Source organism: Armigeres subalbatus, chromosome 3 (genome assembly GCF_024139115.2).
Source record: "Armigeres subalbatus isolate Guangzhou_Male chromosome 3, GZ_Asu_2, whole genome shotgun sequence".
Taxonomy (NCBI): domain Eukaryota; kingdom Metazoa; phylum Arthropoda; class Insecta; order Diptera; family Culicidae; genus Armigeres; species Armigeres subalbatus.
This window is the reverse complement of record NC_085141.1, coordinates 200706759-200725641: the sequence shown is the minus strand read 5'-3', so window position 1 is coordinate 200725641 and position 18883 is coordinate 200706759. Positions and strand designations below refer to the sequence as shown.

General features: G+C 40.0%; 2 long non-coding RNA genes across 2 annotated transcripts in view; both read left to right on the top strand.

Annotated features, from left to right (window-relative positions):
- Positions 1-1625: 1625 nt before the first annotated feature.
- Positions 1626-2267, top strand: LOC134223181 (uncharacterized). Its single transcript, XR_009982471.1, has 3 exons — positions 1626-1744; positions 1833-1911; positions 1995-2267. It is a non-coding gene; the product is annotated as an uncharacterized LOC134223181 (long non-coding RNA).
- A 14005-nt stretch (positions 2268-16272) lies between these two features.
- The window catches only part of LOC134226042 (uncharacterized), a 96282-nt gene continuing 93671 nt past the window's right edge, over positions 16273-18883 (top strand). Inside the window, exon 1 of the long non-coding RNA XR_009983377.1 lies at positions 16273-17458. This is a non-coding gene — a long non-coding RNA (uncharacterized LOC134226042). The remainder of the gene's footprint in view (positions 17459-18883) is intronic.

Sequence of the window (18883 nt, the reverse complement as noted above, 5' to 3'; positions counted from 1 at the left end):
GGGAGCGGAGCGTACCATCCGTCCCCAGGGATCGTCATCCCACCCGGTCGTTGCGCCATTTTGGACCCAGCGTCCACATTCGGATCCCAGCGGTCACAACCGGACCCAGCATCCACAGTTGGACCCAGCGTCCACATTGGGACCCCAGCGGTCACATCCGGACCGTCAGAGTCAACCTCCCCGGCCGCAGCGCCATCCGGACTTCAGCGGTCACACCCGGACCCTAAGTTCACACTCGGACCCCAGCGTTCATATCAGGACTCTAGCGGTCACATCCGGACCGTCAGCGTCATTTTCGTGGACCACAGCGTCAAACCCCATTGGCCCAAGCGCCGCATTACTGGACCCTAGCGTCAACATCGGACCCGTGCATCATCATCGAGCCTCAGCATCAAACTCGATTGGCCGTAGCCGCCGTATCACCAAACCGTAAATCAGCTGATCCATCCGAATCAACGAAATACTTCATCCGTTCCGTAAGCCCATCACCACAACAATGAACATTCCTGCATCTGCCCTGTATCAGCCAAACCAACTTTCGTGAGCACAAATTGATTGCGCTATCTGCAGTAATAAGAATCGAACGACACAGCAGATGAGTCGTCCACAAAAGGGAATTGAAAAACATTCGTTTTTGGCGGGCAGTATGTTCGATCGCATCACATCATCATAGCGTGGTTCAGCCAAGGAGAGAAGCGTGCGTGCAGTTGTCGTTCAATTGTGTGATCGTCTTTTTCTATTGCTTCGCGCCAACTGCTTGCGTTACATACGTAGCGTTTGGCGCGTTGCAAATCTAAATAGATTTAAAATTTGAATGTTTGTGCGCACGTCCCCAATAATTTGTATATTGTTCCGTACTAAGAGTCGCCTATAAAAGGCGACTCTGAATTCAATGTATTATACAGTGTCTTGAAAGTAACCTCCGAGCTGGCACGCTGACAATAAATTAGAAGCTCAGTTCAGAAGCAGTAGTTTTTCTCATTCGTCGTCCGGAGAACCACACCGTTAAAAAACAACACAACGTAGGGTCGTCCCACCCTGGACGAAACAGAGAGTAATGCTCAGATTGACCCTCGGGTTTTATAGCGGAGTGGGAATGATCGCATACGCTTTAATTAATGAAGGCGACTTGAATGCAAGCTATGCGGATTTGAAGTAGTGCATTTTTTTTGGAAATGGGGACACTGAATGTCTCAAACATAAATGACTATGGGATGCAAGTGAATTTAACAATGAACATAAATAATTATAAAAAGAAAATAAATTAACATTGAGAACAAAAATAATAAATAGAACGGAAATATTGTAACCTTCGGGTTCCAGGTTTACCTTGCTGGCTCCTCCATCAATCCAAATAAAATTTCCTTTCCAAAAAAAAAAAAAAAAAAATAAATAGAACAAAAGAAAAAGAAATACAAAAAATCCACTAACATAATAATGGGACAGTGATGATACACAGTGGCTTGATGTGTAATCTAAACTCTTTCCCACTTTCAGCGGTCACACTGTTTAGATAACCACGGTCAAAATGCAGGTAATGACAACCGCTGGGCTAAACATGAAATATCCCTGCGGTAGTTCAAGTATCCTCCACTAGGGGAAACCCGAGTCAGCAAGAAGCAACTGTCAAACTTCGGTAACGATTTTTGATAGTTTCGTCTCCTGCACCAACCATCGAGACTTTTAAAAGGCTGATCCTTTCCAGGATCAGGCCTCTGTTGAAAGTGTAATTTGAAAGCAAAAGGTAGTGCGCGTTTGGTTTGAGTAGTTTCTCGTTAATTTTCTTAAGAAGAAGTGGAAGTGTTAATAACCTTTGTGTTTCTTTGTTTTAGAAATAAGCTGTTAAAAATACAATAGATTTAATTCTCCAATTCATACCAATTGTGAGAATTGATTTGCTTCAGAAGAAAGGTAATTTGGTGGTTCTTTGGTGTACTTTGTGTGGTAATGGGGGAAGGTGATGTGTGCAATAATGGTGCTAATCTGGTGGGAAGGTCCACAAAGCGGGCCTTTTTTCTTTTGGTTTTTCCTCAGAACTGCCAAGACGACTGAAAGGCGGCAAGTGAGAGCAGTGAAATCGGGGTTGAGAAGCCACATTCCGTCGTCGAAAGCCGCGGCTATTCCCCCTGCTAGTTTGCCATCCCACCGTCTCGCCGTCAGTAGCTGGTCGGAAAAAGTGCCCTCAGTCTCCATTACTGGCAAGCCACCACCAGCGCGATACCCCGGAGAGATTCCGCCGTAGTGCGGTAGTACCAACTGATAGAAACCGTAGGCAGGGTTGGGAAAAATCAAATTTTCGAAAAATCGAGAATGATCAAACTCACCCGCGATTTTACTTTAGAATTATCAAATGATTAAAACTCGCCAGCGATTAAGAATCGTTTGAAAATCGTATCTTGATTTGAAGCATTTACCGTTACCTTTAAAACTATTTTTCCTTACTAGCACGAAACTATAACGCCAAATAGAAGGTATAACGGGACTGTTGACAATTAGCTATTATTAGTGAAGATTAATGATTGAATGAAAATTCTGTGTTTATTATCGTTTGAGTCCAAAATTTGAGAAGTTGTCGCCAGCGACAACTCGCCTTCTGTTTTCACGTGAAAAGTTTTCACATGAAAATTGCAATCATGATCGTCTGATAATGATTAAGCACAACACTGACCGTAGGGAAACCTGCTATCGTCGCCGATGCCACTGGGAAGCGTGGAGGACGCCTATTTCCACGCCCATCCAAAAAAGTGCTTCAAGCCGCCGATCCTCATCACCGCCTGGACGTCGCTTCAGTTCGTCGCCGACGCCGCTGGGAAGCGTGGAGGACGCCTATTCCCACGCCCATCCAAGAAAGTGCTTCAAGCCGCCGATCCCCATCACCGCCTAGACACAGCATCGGTCCGTCGCAAACGCCGCCGGTAAACGTGGAGGTCGCCAATTCTCACAACCGGCCAAGATAGTGCGCCGATCCTTATCATCGCCAAGACACCACATCATCAATCCGTCGCAGACGCCGCCGGGAAACGTGGATGACGCCAATTCCCACAACCGGCCCCAGATAGTGCTCCGAGCCGCCGATCGACATCAGTCGGCAACCGGATGAGAAGCATGTCCCCCCACCAACCAGCCCGCACCAAGCATCAAATGAACACGCAAGTACCATTGTAACCACCATGTAATAAATTATAAAATGTAAGCTAAAATCGCCTTAGTAGCTATTTTTTTAAAGAAGCATAGCCCTGGTGATTTGCCTTTCCACTTCTTTATCGTTTTCGCCTTCGTTTCGGGTTCCAACGGAACAAATAAATTTGTGCTTTCGGATTTCCTTCAATCGAAACCTTTTCCAAAGTTCAATGGTTCGTGGAGTGTGTTGGTTCAGGTAAGATCTGAGAAAGGTATTTTTGACATTTTTGCTTCGTTTTCAAATACTGGGATACAACAGGTGAACCGTTGAGGGTTCAAGCTCATTAGCGACCCTGTGATTGGTACTAATTCCCCATTCCGTGAGCTGGCAAGTTACAAAATGGCGCCCAACTGAATACACAAAGCCAATAATTATATTTTGTCCCAAAATTGGGAAATTGAAACAAATTAGAATAATTAATTGAATATCGTGTCCCGAGTAGACCTGTGCGCCGGTCATATAATCGGCGGCGGCGGCGTAGTGGTCACTTTTGCCCCGGCGGCGGCGGCGTCACGGCGGCGCGCCGTTGGCTTTTATCGGCGGCGGCGGCGGCGTGAACCGGCGTGGATGAAAAAATCAATGGCAAAAAAAATCAATTTCAATGCGAATTTTTTAATTCACGTGGTTTTCATTCACACGCCCGTATAAAAATCGACTTCAGTGGATTAAAATTGTAATATTCTATGTTTGTCGATCATCAAACAGCACATTCCATAGTAAATTACCAGCGACACTAATAAGTACCTGATCTCAAAAAGTTATTTTAATTAAAACTATTTTATTATTCTCTGATTTTGATGAATCAAAATTTAACAATTTTACAACTTTTCGTAACCCTTGAGCAGTATTAAGAACTAAACTTCGGTGGCATAAGACTAATTTGTTAATATTTTTTCCAAAACTTTTCCCAATTCAGTATTTTGATAAACTCCAGTCGATTTACTTCTCAATATATCTAAATTTGAGAAAAATTCTAACTACTATTGTTTGAGTTACATATACAATTGGGTAATGTTTGAGTGGTTGCATGTCTAGTATATTTAGAGAATTTGCAGTGCTACTTCGTTCACCTGCTGTGACCCTTGGATCCTGGAAGAGCATTCACGATGGAGTCCACTAATGACAACCACAATGGACAGTTTTCTCCCCACCCCCATAGACGATCAACATAACTAAAATGAGCTCTGGCTGAGTAAGACTGTGGCATGATGACCAACCAAATTGAATATTTTCTTCAAAAGTTGGTAAAATATGCCAAAAAAGTTCTTGGTAGAGTTCTTGAAGGGACTCGGAGGAAACTACGATTTTTTTTTTCTAAGTTTCATTAGAAATTCCTTTGCAAAACCCTATAAGAAATTCTGCGGAAGCTCATATAGGTATTTTTTCAAAAACCATTAAGGTTCTCGTTGGGAAATTTCTTTAGTAAAACCACAGGTAAAACCGTAGAATATTCTTTCACGATTTCATTCGGAAATTCCGAAAGAATTCCTAAAACGATATCCGAAGAAATTGCTAAAAAATCTTCTTTTAAAGGATTTTCAAAAGAACTTAGTGTAAAATTCTTCTTCCGAACTTGGCCATCGTCACTATTGATCCCACGACTCACTTCCCACAAATCACACCAAGGAAATACAAAACCTTGCTTGATGTATACTCGTTTATTCCTCATAAGGAACAAAGGTTTGGGCACGCAGGCCTTGATTATTATATGAATAGGTATTTTATAATTTTGCCCGGTAGCACCGACTTCAAAAATAGTTTACAAGGAAGGAATTCCCGCAGAAAAATCAGAAAGAATCTTTTTAGTAAATTTCGAAAAAATTCTAGGAATTCCTTGAAGAATTTCGAATGGTTCCAAATACAATTTCGAAGAAATTTCTTTGAATTAATTTCTGGAAAGATTCCCGAAAAAATTAAAAGAGATGAAGAATGTTGTGACGGAATTATTGAGGAAATGTCCAAGAACTTCTTTCTAAAGTGACCAAAGAATTTTCAAAGGATTACCCGTAAAAATTCCCAAGGAACTTAAATTGCTAAGGAACCCTGGAGGAATTTCTATAAAATTTCCAACGTTTTTTCTAAAAAAAATCCGAAGGAATTCTAAGCAAACTTTCAATGATTTCGAAGGAATATGTAAATGAATTTCTGAAGGAATTTTAGAGGAAATCTAAAATATTTTCCGTCGATATTTCAAAAGGAACTTGCGAATAATTTTCGGAAGGTACATCCGAAAGAATTTCTAAGGGAATTACGAAAGAATTCCTAAGGGATTTTATAAAACAGTTCCTGAAGCAATTTCAAAGAAATTTTCAAAGGATTATTATTATTATCTTTTTTCGGCCCTGGGCCCTGGTGTAAATTTTATGGAATATTCGAAAGAATTTCCGAAGAACTTTCTGGAATTCGTTCAAGGAGGAGTTTTTGTAACTTTGTGAGGCAATTTCCTAAGGAATTCCTGCACGAATCTTCAAAGGAATCTCTGGAGGAATTGCGAATAAATTACTGGGAAAAATTCCAAAGAAATTCTTGAAGAAACCTAAGAATTACATCAGAAAAACCAGTAAGCATTTTTTCTGAAATTCTATTAGGATTTTCTTCGTAATTTCCTTTGAGAATTCCTTCGGAAATTCCATCATAAAATCCTTCAAATATACCTTTATCGATTCCCCTGGAAATTCCTTTAGGAATTCTTTAGGAAAGTATTTTACCTTCAAAAATATTTTAGAAATTCCTTTAGGAATTATTTTTGAAAATCCATTCAGGTTCTCATTTGGGAATCTCTTCAAATGTTTATTTGGATTTTTTTGTGTCTTCATTAAGGAGACTTTCAGCCTGAGGCTGGCTCGTCTCCGGAGTTATTTGGAAATTTTTGCACTAAACCCAACACAATTTTTTTTAAAAACGCCTCCAAAAGTTTATTTGGGAACTTCTCCAGAATTTTATTTTTAAAATAATAAAAAAATACCGCCCAGAATTCATTCGGATATTCCTCCAGGAATTTTTTTAAAAGATTATTCGTAAAACCTCCGAGATTTCCTTCGGATATTTCTCCAGATTTTTTTTCGGAAGATCTTCCAGGAGATCCTTTGAAATTTATTGAAAATGAAGTTGTTTGCGATGTAGTTACTTATTGAACATTCGAAAAAAAAATCCAAGAATAAACAACAAACAAACAAAGACTTTAGGAAAGATGAAGGCATTTTCGAATTCCTACAAGAAGTTCCGGAAGAACTCCCGAAGAATGTTTTAAAGGAATTGCTGGGAGAAGTTCTGAAGAAATTCCTTATGGATATCTAGAACAACTTTTTCCAGCGATTCATGAAATAAATGCGGAAACAATTTCAAAAGGAAAAATTTCCGATGAAATCCTCAACAAATTCCGAAGAAATTCTCAAAAGAACGAATGGAATTTTTAAAGGAATTTTCACAGGAATTGCTAAAGAAACATCCAAAGGAATTCCTCAACGAGTCTCCGAAGGAGATTATAGGAATTCGTAGAACAAAATCCGAAAGCATTCCGCAAGCAATTTTCGAAAGAAATTCGTAAAGGATTTTCTGAAGAAATCCGTAATGAAAATTCTTAAGGAATTTTCGGAGAAATTTTGTAAGAAATCTCCGAAGGAATACCCAAACAAATTTTAGGAAGAATTCCTAAAATAATCTTCTAATCTTCTTTCTTTATTTATTTCCAAACTAATTTCTGGAGTATTTTTCGAAGAAATTCATAAATGAATGTTTGAACGATAATTCTTCGAATATTCTCAGAAGTTCCAGGAATTTCACAATAAGACTTTTGCTATACAGTATTAAATAATTTCAAGACAATAAAATTTAATTAAATTTTCGTAATGTTTGAAAATACCTGACGTTTTAACTAAATAATTAGACTAAATACTATGCAGCGAGGCGACAACACCCCAGTTCTGAGCTACAATAGCTGTGAATAAGAAAATAAGAAGCGTTTTAACTGATGCTCGTAATATTTGCTCAGCAATATTTGCTTTGCTGATGCTCAGCAAGTGGTTTTGTCAGTTATATTCAGAAATTGATTTCAAAATATAAATTACTTACTCGGGAATCGGAACAAAAAAATCGGTAAAGCATTCCCAGTTGGGATTTAATTATTTTGCTAAATCAGTTCGCCTTATAAGCCAACTGTCCTAATAGCACAAATCTTAAAACAAAGAAAACTGATTAAATAAGTTGAGTTAAATAAATAAAAAAATAAATATTGTCAAAATAAATAATGTGCAACTTGACTTGAAATTTCTTCCTTTAAGAGTGGGGACGCTTTGGGCATGTATCAAGGCCCCACAAGAAACCCATTTTGCGAGTCACCTACAAGTTTAGGTGCCCGACTAAATGAGGCCAAAGATCAGTTTTACAATTTATGTATTATTATACTAGATAAAGCCTCATTCAAACTCTCCAACTAATCAACCAACCCATTAATTAACCAAGACAATATATGTCACTACACCGACTTAGAGACACCATCGTTTGAGGTAGATTTGAAATTGAGTTTTGACGAGATCCACCTTAACAACATTTATGAACTTCCATAAGACTAGTTCAGTACTATTCCAATTAAAACTACCAAGCTGTATTTCTTCACAGATACGTTTTCAGTGTCTCGTGCTTGGCTTGACTCAAATTAAGTTAATTGATTTTTTTTATTGCGATTAGTCACCGGCGTGGCAAAATTATGATCGGCGGCGCGCCGACCCAAAATCATCGGCGGCGGCGGCGCGAGTAAAACCACCGGCGGCGGCGGCGTGGCGCGGCGGCGCACAGGTCTAGTCCCGAGTAAGGGAATTAAATAAAACTAGAATATTAAATTGAAAATTTTTGTCCCAAATTAGGAAATTTAATCAAATTAGAATAATAAATTATTTTTTTGTCCCGAAGTAGGGAATTGAATCAAACTAGAATAATAAATTATTTTTTTTGTCCCGAATTAGGGAATTTAATCAATTCAATTAATAAATTGAATTTTGATAACTCGGTTGAGGGAGTACAAACGTAACGTTTTAAGCCTAGTCTTCGTCCTCCAAACGAAAAATTTGTTGAGTTTGAGAACTGTGAAATACCTCTAAATCAGTGAAAATGGATATTGAGTTTGATATGCTTTACAAAGGTCTAGCTGTTCATCACCTAGATCATGAGGAGATAGAATACGAGTTGAAAATTCGTGGACTGCCCTTCACCCCAACTGAAACGCGCGCGGCTTGCATGAGGCGACTCAAAGAAACGTTGAAACAAGAAAAGGAAAGAATGACTAGTGATATGGAGTTTGAACGTTTAGAAACGACGGTAGATGAAGAGATTAAAGCAATAGATAAAAGCGTTAAAGAAATTAAAGATTTTCTAACAAACAAAATACGTTTTGAAGGTATTCGTGATAGCCTTAAAACACGGTTAGCGCATTTATTTGCGCGTATCAAACGGTTACCGGAAAATACGGAAAATGAAGATGATTTAAAAGACATTGATTCATTGATCGCCGGTATTCGCGGAGTATTTAACACACATTTTTCACTGTTTTCCGGGCAACGTGAGGTCATGGAACAGTTGAATCAATCATTCTCAAGGCTTTTGTCAGAAAATAAAACAGATACATCGAAATCCGTACGAGGGGAAAATGAAGAAGAATTACAAGAAGCATCAAATAGCTCGCAGAAACGAAAGTTAAAATCGGTCGAAAATTCAATTGAAAAACAAGCTTTAGTTCCAAATTACGTTCCAATTATGATGCCAACGTGGATGTTCGGGCACCCACAGATGCAAATGTGGGCCGCCCAGCAGATGATGCGAGTTGAGTCTTTAGAAAGTTTTCCTAATTTTCAAAATGAACCTAAAAGTATAAACCATGCAATAGCACCCGGTAAAATAGCAAAACAAACGTCGCGTAGGTCGAAGCAAAAGATTCCAAGTTCAAGTTCGGAGAAAGAAACGTCCAGCTCTGAGAACGGTTGGTCGTCGGATGAATCCCAAAAACGATCGCGAGTTAAAAAGCGAGGCCATAGAACAGATAAGCACAAACCAGTGTCGGATTGGAAACTGAAATATGACGGGTCGGATAACGGACAAATGTTAATGAAATTTTTAAAAGAAGTGGAGTTCTACGCGAAGGCAGAGAAAATGTCGCCGAAAGAACTTTTTAGGTCGGCTATACACTTGTTCCATGGTACCGCGAAAACATGGTTCATGGCCGGTTTCGAAAATGAAGATTTCGCGTCGTGGGATGAACTAAAAGAGGAGCTCAAGCGAGAGTTTTTAAGTCCGGACCACGATCATACGAGTGAGATACGCGCAATATCGAGAAAACAGGGACCACGTGAATCGTTTCAGGACTATTTTCAAGAGTTGCAAAAGATTTTCAATTCACTAACGAAACCGATGACCGAGTGTCGAAAGTTCGAAATAGTATTCCGTAATATGAGGGCAGATTACAAAGGACATGCAGTGTCCTCTGAGATTGACAATTTGTCCGATCTAAAGAAATTTGGAAGACGATTAGATGCTACGTACTGGTTTAAATATACTAGTACTACAGCAAACGATCAACACGCGCGCGGAAAAGTTACGCAAGTGAACGAGTTGAGCACGGGCGCTAAACCAAAATCGAGAACAAAAACGAACGAAAAGCAAAAATCGCGAACATTTTTCAATTCGGCTTCCAATCGGTGGGGTTCAGAAGAAGAAGAATATGCGTCGCGAAAAAAAACGAATAGTCCGACTAGAAATCGAATACAAAAGGATGGGCTCCAGGTTCTGCTTGAAAAATATCGCCCTCCAAATGAGAGCGTATGCCTAAATTGCCGCCTAGAGGGCCATCATGCACGAGATTGTAGGGCTCCAAAACATAAATATTGCTTCAAATGTGGGTTCTACAATGCTGAGACCTCATCTTGCCCATGGTGTGCAAAAAACGGTTCGCGAACTGTCTCCGAGGGCAGACAGTTGAATCGAAATTAGAGCCCCTTACTAAAGATTTACCAATAAAGGATACCTTGACAAACCTTGGGTTTGCCAAAGTAGCCGATACCGAATATATCTATTCTCACAATTGTCTAGTAAATGAAATAATCATAAATCTAGCGAATGATGAAAGACCTCACGTTAAAATCTCAGTATTTGAAATGCCGATGGTAGGACTACTCGATAGCGGGGCTCATCTGAGCATTTTAGGGGTTGGCGCTTCTACAGTAGTTCGAAAATGTGGATTAGAAGTGCTTCCCACGGAAGTCAGTCTTCGAAACGCAAACGGAGAAGAATTAGAGGTCACAGGCATAGTAAGCTTACCGGTAACTTTCAATGGTACCACTAAGATCATAGACACCTTAATAGTACCTTCTTTAAAAAGGCGAATACTGCTCGGAATGAACTTCTGGCGAGCTTTTGAAATTCATCCAACCATTAAACGAGCCTTGGTTGAAGAGATCGATGGTAGCGACGACCAAGATTATTCGGAAACAGATGATAAGCAAATTAAGTTATCGGTGGAACAAGAAGCACTTCTAAATGAGGTAAAGAAACAGTTTAAAGTTGCCTCAGAGGGTGTGCTTGACACTACAAGTTGGATAAGCCATCGCATAGAATTGACGGAAGAAGCGCAAAAGCTTCCTCCAGCAAGAATTAATCCATTTCCGACTTCCCCTAAGAAACAGGAACAGATTAATGCAGAACTGAATAAAATGCTAGAATGTGGAATTATCGAAAAATCTTACAGTGCATGGGCCTTGCGCCTTGTTCCTGTAGATAAACCTGATGGAACGGTGCGCCTATGTCTGGATGCACGCAAATTGAACGAACGTACGGTCAGAGATTCCTATCCCCTCCCACACGCAGACCGCATCTTAAGCCGAATGGGAAAATCTAACTTTATAACAACTTTAGATTTATCTAAAGCTTTTTTACAAGTTCCCTTGCACCCTAGGTCAAGAAAGCTAACTGCGTTTTCTGTATTGGGAAAGGGACTGTTCCAGTTCACCCGGAAGCCCTTTGGTCTGGTGAATAGTCCAGCTACTCTATCAAGACTAATGGACCGAGTATTGGGCGGAGGTGAACTGGAACCAAACGTTTTCGTCTATCTAGATGATATTATCGTAATAAGCGAAACGTTTGAGGAACACCTGACCATACTTCAAGAAGTGGCATCCCGACTTAGAGCTGCCAATTTGTCTATCAATTTGAATAAATCACATTTCTGTGTATCGGAAGTCAAATATCTTGGATATATATTAGGGCAGCATGGTCTGAGACCCAACCCTGACCGTGTTGCAGCTATAGTTAACTACGAGCGACCAACCACATTGAAAGCTTTAAGAAGGTTCTTAGGAATGTGTAATTACTATAGGAGGTTTTTGGCCAACTATAGTAATTACACACAATTCCTAACCGATCTGCTTAAGAACAAACCAAAAACAATTTGTTGGAACGATAAAGCAGAGGCTTCGTTCAATAAGATTAAAGAAATGTTAATAAGCGCTCCCATATTAACAAATCCAGATTTTCAACGTCCTTTCACCATCCATTATGATGCAAGTGACTCTGCGATAGCAGGGGTCCTCACCCAATCTCATGAGGGAATCGTTAAACCGATTGCCTACTTCTCTCAAAAATTATCTCCTACACAGCAACGATATTTCGCAACGGAAAAAGAGGGCCTCGCTGTTCTCAATTCCATTGAGAAATTTCGCTGTTATGTAGAAGGAAGCAAATTTACCGTCTACACAGATGCATCGGCTTTGACCTACATCATGCGAAGTAGTTGGCGAACATCATCTCGATTATGTCGATGGAGCATAGAGCTTCAAAAGCACGACATGATGATATTGCACCGAAAGGGCGTAGATAATGTAGTCGCGGACGCCTTATCCAGGTCCGTAGAAGAACTACAAATAACCGATGAAGGCAAAGGGTGGTACGCTACCATGATTCGAAAGGTTAAAAATAACCCCGAAAAGTACAAGGACTTTAGGGTAGAAAACAATACTTTGAAAAGCTTATATCTACTCAAGATGATCTACTAGATTACCGGTTTACCTGGAAAACATGTGTTCCTGAGGTTCCTACGGGAGACCATATTAGTAAAAGAACACGATGATAGATTACATCTAGGATGCGAAAAACCCTAGCTCTGATAAAAAGAAATATTTCTGGCCGAAAATGCTAGATGATGTGAGGAAATATATACGAAACTGTTCTCTGTGTAAGCAAAATAAAGCTGCGAATCGTTCACAAATGCCTGAACCAGGACGGCAAAGGCTTACCAATAAACCATTTCAAATAGTGGCATTGGACTTTATTCAATCCTTGCCACGCAGCAAAATCGGTAATGCACATTTACTAGTGGTTATGGATATATTTTCTAAATGGTGTATACTTACCCTATTAAAAAATCTCTGCTTCCTTGGTAACTAAACTCCTAGAAGAAACCTGGTTTCGACGATATTCTGTTCCAGAATTCTTGATCACTGACAACGTGAGTACTTTTCTTTCGACAGAGTTTAAATCTCTACTAACAAAATACAAAATTCAACACTGGAAGAATGCAAGGCACCACAGCCAAGCGAACCCAGTAGAACGATTAAACCGTACGATAAATGCTTGCATAAGATCGTACTTGCGCGAAAATCAAAAACTCTGGGACACCCGAGTGTCCGAGATTGAGTTTTGCCTTAATAATACCCCCCATACAATTACGGGTTTCTCCCCGTACAGAGTACTTTTCGGACATGAAATAATAAATACAGGAGAGGAGCATAGGATTGATAGGGAAACGAACGAAATGTCCGACGAGGAAAGGGTACAGAGGAAAAGGGAGATCGACGAAAGAATTTATTCTATCGTTGTGAAAAACCTTAGAAAGGCACACGACAAAAACATTAAAACTTATAACCTAAGGTCTAAACAATTTGCTCCGGTATATTCGGTGGGCCAAATGGTTTTCAGACGCAACTTTCGCCAATCATCAGCGGCGGACTCCTACAATGCAAAGCTGGATGCTTTGTATGTACCCTGTACAATCCTCGCTAGGGTAGGCACCAGCTCCTACGAATTAGCCGATGAACCAGGCAAGTCCATTGGAATATTCTCGGTTTGTGATTTGAAACCGAAGTCCTAAAACCAAACCATTCATCGTGATCTTCAATTCAGTCGTAATACTTAATTGATTACTCACCATTCATAAAGTCGTCCGGACGCATAATGAATGAACCCTAAAAATCAAACACATTCACTCAAGGTCAAATAACAGAATTAAGGATGTTTACTTTACGACAGCTACCTGGTATATTCTATAATTGCCTTCCACAAAAGAATCTTCTCGCATCAGCTGAGCACCTCGAACGTCCAATGGCAACCAGACCGAAAAGTGAAAATTCGGCTCGCTGATACGCGCGCTAGAGACGTTTCCTTTGGGGAACACGATTTTAGGACACGATAGTACCGGAAAACTCGCGAATCGCGCTGAAAACTACGGAAATTTTCACGACCCGCATGCATCGTCGATAGTTTCGCGTAACAAAGTAAACAGACAAAACGATAAGAAATTTGACAGTTCTCAATGCCCAGCGGTATTGGCCATAGCAGTTTGAATGCCTTCGGGAATTTTTCCGGGAATGCCTTTGGGAATTCCTCCGGCCATGCTTTCGGGAATTCCTCCGGGCATGCCTTCGGGAATTCCTCCGGGAATGTCTTCGGGAATTCCTCCGAGAATTGCTTCGGGAATTCCTCTGGAAATTCATCCGGGAATTTCTTCGTGAATTCCTCCGGGAATATTTTCGGGAATTCGTTCACTAATTTCATTGAAGGGATTCCTGGCGGGCTTCCTGGAGACTTTTCTGGACTAATACTCCAGGAAATGTTCGCATGAATTCTCAAATAAATGTCCAAAAAAGTACCAGCGCGAATTACCAAACATATTTTTGAAATAATTTCTGAAGCCATACTTTAACTTTCATTTTGAAAACATCCCCGACAAATACTCGAAAGAATTGGTGAATCTTTTTTTTTTTTAAATGCTAAGAGAATCCTCGAAAAATTATTCAGGATTCATTGTAAGCGGAATCTCGATGGACTTCTTCTTTTAATTAGTTCTTTTGAAGGAATTTCTAGAAAAGTTAATAAAGAAATTCCTGTGAGACTTTATACAGGTATCCCTGAAGAAACTCCTCAATGGTTTTTGGAAGAATTTTCAAATAAATTGATTGAGGAACTCACAAATGATCTCCTGAAAAATTTCTATAAATGTTCCTGAAAGAAATCAAAAAGGAATTTCTAGGAATTCCCAAAGGTACCTCTGAAAAAAAAATGATCACTTATTCATTGTGAGACTTCAATTGGAATGGCTCGTTGATTCCAGTGGGTTCTGCTTGTAATCGAACTAATAGTTACCACAGGTCGAGTTTTGGATTGGGGGATTCAGTTCTGTGTGTCTTTTTTGATGTACTGTATTTTGTCTCTGTGCCGGATGCGCCTCCTTGGGCTGGAAGTCTGAGGAAAGGTGACAAGCTTTCTCGTAAATTTTTTTGGTGGATTTTGTCTTTAATTTAATTAATTTCAACTGAGTTTAATTATAATTTCAATAAAGTTTACTCTGACATTGGTACCATACATTTCTTTGAGCGTTTCATTTGCTTATTGTGAGTTAACTGGTCTTATTTTGCATAGAACGTCGTTGTCTTGATGGATGTAGGCTTCCGAAGAAGTCTTCCCTCATTGATTTGCCGTCCTGGGTGGTGTTCTCTACAGTCTCTACAGTGGTGATTGATGATTAATTCCGATTAGTTTTATTGACTAATGACGCGCTAAAATAAATGCCTGTTTTAATTTGGTTTAAAAACATTGAGCAATGGTCCTTACCATGAAATATACGCGTCTCGTTGGTTTTTATTTTTAGATTAAATTGGTTCTCCTTAACAACAAAATTCGACCGGAATAAAAGAAATAAGCGAATTCCTTTATATAAATAACTTTCAACTTCAACGGAAGCAAGCGAGCTGTCAAAACAAACTAAGCTCTCCTTTGCACTCTGATCTGGGCCATCAGCCCATCACGATCCATCCTACGATGCCTTGATGTGTTGCATGATGGTTGCGGATGAACTACTTATCGTGTAGCGCGACACAGTTGCAACACAACAATCAAACTCATCAAAAAACGATAAGATGAGTTTAACAACACACCTTAAGTTTGATCAATCTTTTCTTTCTCATGAAAGTGAGAAAGGTATAAGTTTTGAAAAGGGCCTATTCTATATCAAATTAATCGAATAATTAAATTGAGGTTTATAATTAATCAAAATCAATTTTGATTGAGGTCTAGATTATTCAATTTATCAAACACATAATTTCATAGAGGGACGATGGGGTAGTGTAACCTTTGGGTTCCAGGTTTACCTTGCTGGCTCCTCCATCAATCCAAATAAAATTTCCTTTCCCAAAAAAAAATAAATAAATAAATAAAACCAAAGAAAAAGAAATACAAAAAATCCACTAACATAATAATGGGACAGTGATGATACACAGTGGCTTGATGTGTAATCTAAACTCTTTCCCACTTTCAGCGGTCACACTGTTTAGATAACCACGGTCAAAATGCAGGTAATGACAACCGCTGGGCTAAACATGAAATATCCCTGCGGTAGTTTAAGTATCCTCCACTAGGGGAAACCCGAGTCAGCAAGAAGCAACTGTCAAACTTCGGTAACGATTTTTGATAGTTTCGTCTCCTGCACCAACCATCGAGACTTTTAAAAGGCTGATCCTTTCCAGGATCAGGCCTCTGTTGAAAGTGTAATTTGAAAGCAAAAGGTAGTGCGCGTTTGGTTTGAGTAGTTTCTCGTTAATTTTCTTAAGAAGAAGTGGAAGTGTTAATAACCTTTGTGTTTCTTTTGTTTTAGAAATAAGCTGTTAAAAATACAATAGATTTAATTCTCCAATTCATACCAATTGTGGGAATTGATTTGCTTCAGAAGAAAGGTAATTTGGTGGTTCTTTGGTGTACTTTGTGTGGTAATGGGGAAGGTGATGTGTGCAATAATGGTGCTAATCTGGTGGGAAGGTCCACAAAGCGGGCCTTTTTTTCTGGTTTTTCCGCAGAACTGCCAAGACGACTGAAAGGCGGCAAGTGAGAGCAGTGAAATCGGGGTTGAGAAGCCACATTCCGTCGTCGAAAGCCGCGGCTATTCCTCCTGCTAGTTTGCCATCCCACCGTCTCGCCGTCAGTAGCTGGTCGGAAAAAGTGCCCTCAGTCTCCATTACTGGCAAGCCACCACCAGCGCGATACCCCAGAGAGATTCCGCCAGTGCGGTAGTGCCAACTGATAGAAACCGTCGGGAAACCTGCTATCGTCGCCGACGCCGCTGGGAAGCGTGGAGGACGCCTATTCCCACGCCCATCCAAAAAAGTGCTTCAAGCCGCCGATCCTCATCACCGCCTGGACGTCGCTTCAGTTCGTCGCCGACGCCGCTGGGAAGCGTGGAGGACGCCTATTCCCACGCCCATCCAAGAAAGTGCTTCAAGCCGCCGATCCCCATCACCGCCTAGACACAGCATCGGTCCGTCGCAAACGCCGCCGGTAAACGTGGAGGTCGCCAATTCCCACAACCGGCCAAGATAGTGCGCCGATCCTTATCATCGCCAAGACACCACATCATCAATCCGTCGCAGACGCCGCCGGGAAACGTGGATGACGCCAATTCCCACAACCGGCCCCAGATAGTGCTCCGAGCCGTCGATCGACATCAGTCGGCAACCGGATGAGAAGCATGTCCCCCCACCAACCAGCCCGCACCAAGCATCAAATGAACACGCAAGTACCATTGTAACCACCATGTAATAAATTATAAAATGTAAGCTAAAATCGCCTTAGTAGCTATAGTAGCTACAAAGGTTTAAAACCATCGGCACGGTGCACAAGAAAAGAGAGGAAGACAATCCGTACAGTGCTAGTGAAATGCGTAAAACAATACAAAATAATTGTATAGTGCTAGTAAAATGTGTGAACGATCATTACGATGCACGAGAAAAATAGTGAAGTGAAAATCAAACTGTTCGATACACGAGAAAGGATATGAAGAGAATGCAGATTCGAAGATCTGCAAGACAATCTGTACAGCAGGCGAGAGGGGTGATGAAGAGAATGCAGATACCAAGATAATCAGTACAGCAGACGAGCAAGGCGACGAAGAGAATGCAGATGCCAAAAAACACCAACCCGAGACCAGTGGAGTGAAAATACAGTAGCTGGAGTTCTGGAAAATTCAGTAAGGTGAAGTACTCAAACTAGTACATTGTTAAAAGATTATTCTTCCATTTACTTCCACTATTCACTTTTTATGTATCAACAAACAGATACGTATTTCGTTTCCTACTTGGAAACTTCTTCAGTGTTTGTTATCGACTGAAGAAAAACATTGCTATGGTGTGTAGGTAAAAATTAGGGCATGTCGCTTGGACCGATTCGTCGTCGTCCCGTGGGTAGTAATTTAAACAGCCAGGTATATCCGTTTCCTTGATCTTTGTTAAGTAAGTTTAATAAGTCGAGTCAAGTACAAGACACTGAAGACGGCCTTACTGTTGAGGTCGAAATACGTATCTGCCAAGATACAATTAAGTGGTGGAATTCAATGGGATTGTATAAACTCGTCTTATGACAAGTGAAGTAAGTTTAATTGTTTTTGTTTGTAAATTTCTAAGCTTTCCGCTACGTCAAGTTTCCAAGGATTTTATATTTGTCTGAGAAGTGATATGTTGTCTTTGGTTAATTGATGATCTTCGTTAAATATATGTTCGGCTACTTTAGATTTGAAATGATAATGTATACCTTTTAGCTAATTCTTGCAATTGTACTTATTCAACTCATTTTAGTCTTGAGAAAAACGTTGAAGAAACGCTGGCAACGTAAAGGGTATGCCATGGGAAAAGCAGCATCTATCGCAAATATAGCTGATGTATAATATTTAATCTAGCTGAAATATTTATCAATGTCGACTTTACAAGACGACATTGGCTTACTGAACACACTTCTAAATAATTTAAAAAAATCCATTAATAAAAATTTCACAGTTACCACTCTTCAGGCTAAATTAAACTCCGCAAATGAGTTATATAACCAAATTGAAAGGGGGTTACTAGAAGAAGAAGATACTATACCGGATACGGAATTGACTTTTTTTAATTAAAGCATCTCGAAATTCAATATCTGAAATTCGAAATATTCTTAAACTCAAATTTGAACAATTAAACACTAAACCGCAAGTCACAATGCCTTTTGATTAAAAAGTAGCTACATCTATCGTACAGCCGTACGATGGAACGGCTGACGGTATCGATGCTCTTTTGGATTCCGCAAATTTTTTGAAAGATCTAACGGAGGCGAAGCAAAAAGCAACAGCAGCAAGATTCTTGGAAACACGTCTTACGGGGAAAGCCAGATTGGGTCTACCCGAAAGATTGGCAACGATTGATAATATTATTGCTGACGTTAAAACAAGATGTGAGGATTAAACCACACCGGAGAATATTTTGGCCAAGCTGAAGGCAGTGAAGCAAAAAGATACTGCAGAAAAATTCTGCGGCGAGGTGGAAAGACTTACCATAAAATTGAAGGCTGTCTACCTTAATAGTGGAATTCCTGATACAGTATCAACAGCAATGTCAACAAAAGCTGGAGTATATACCTTAATTAATGGTA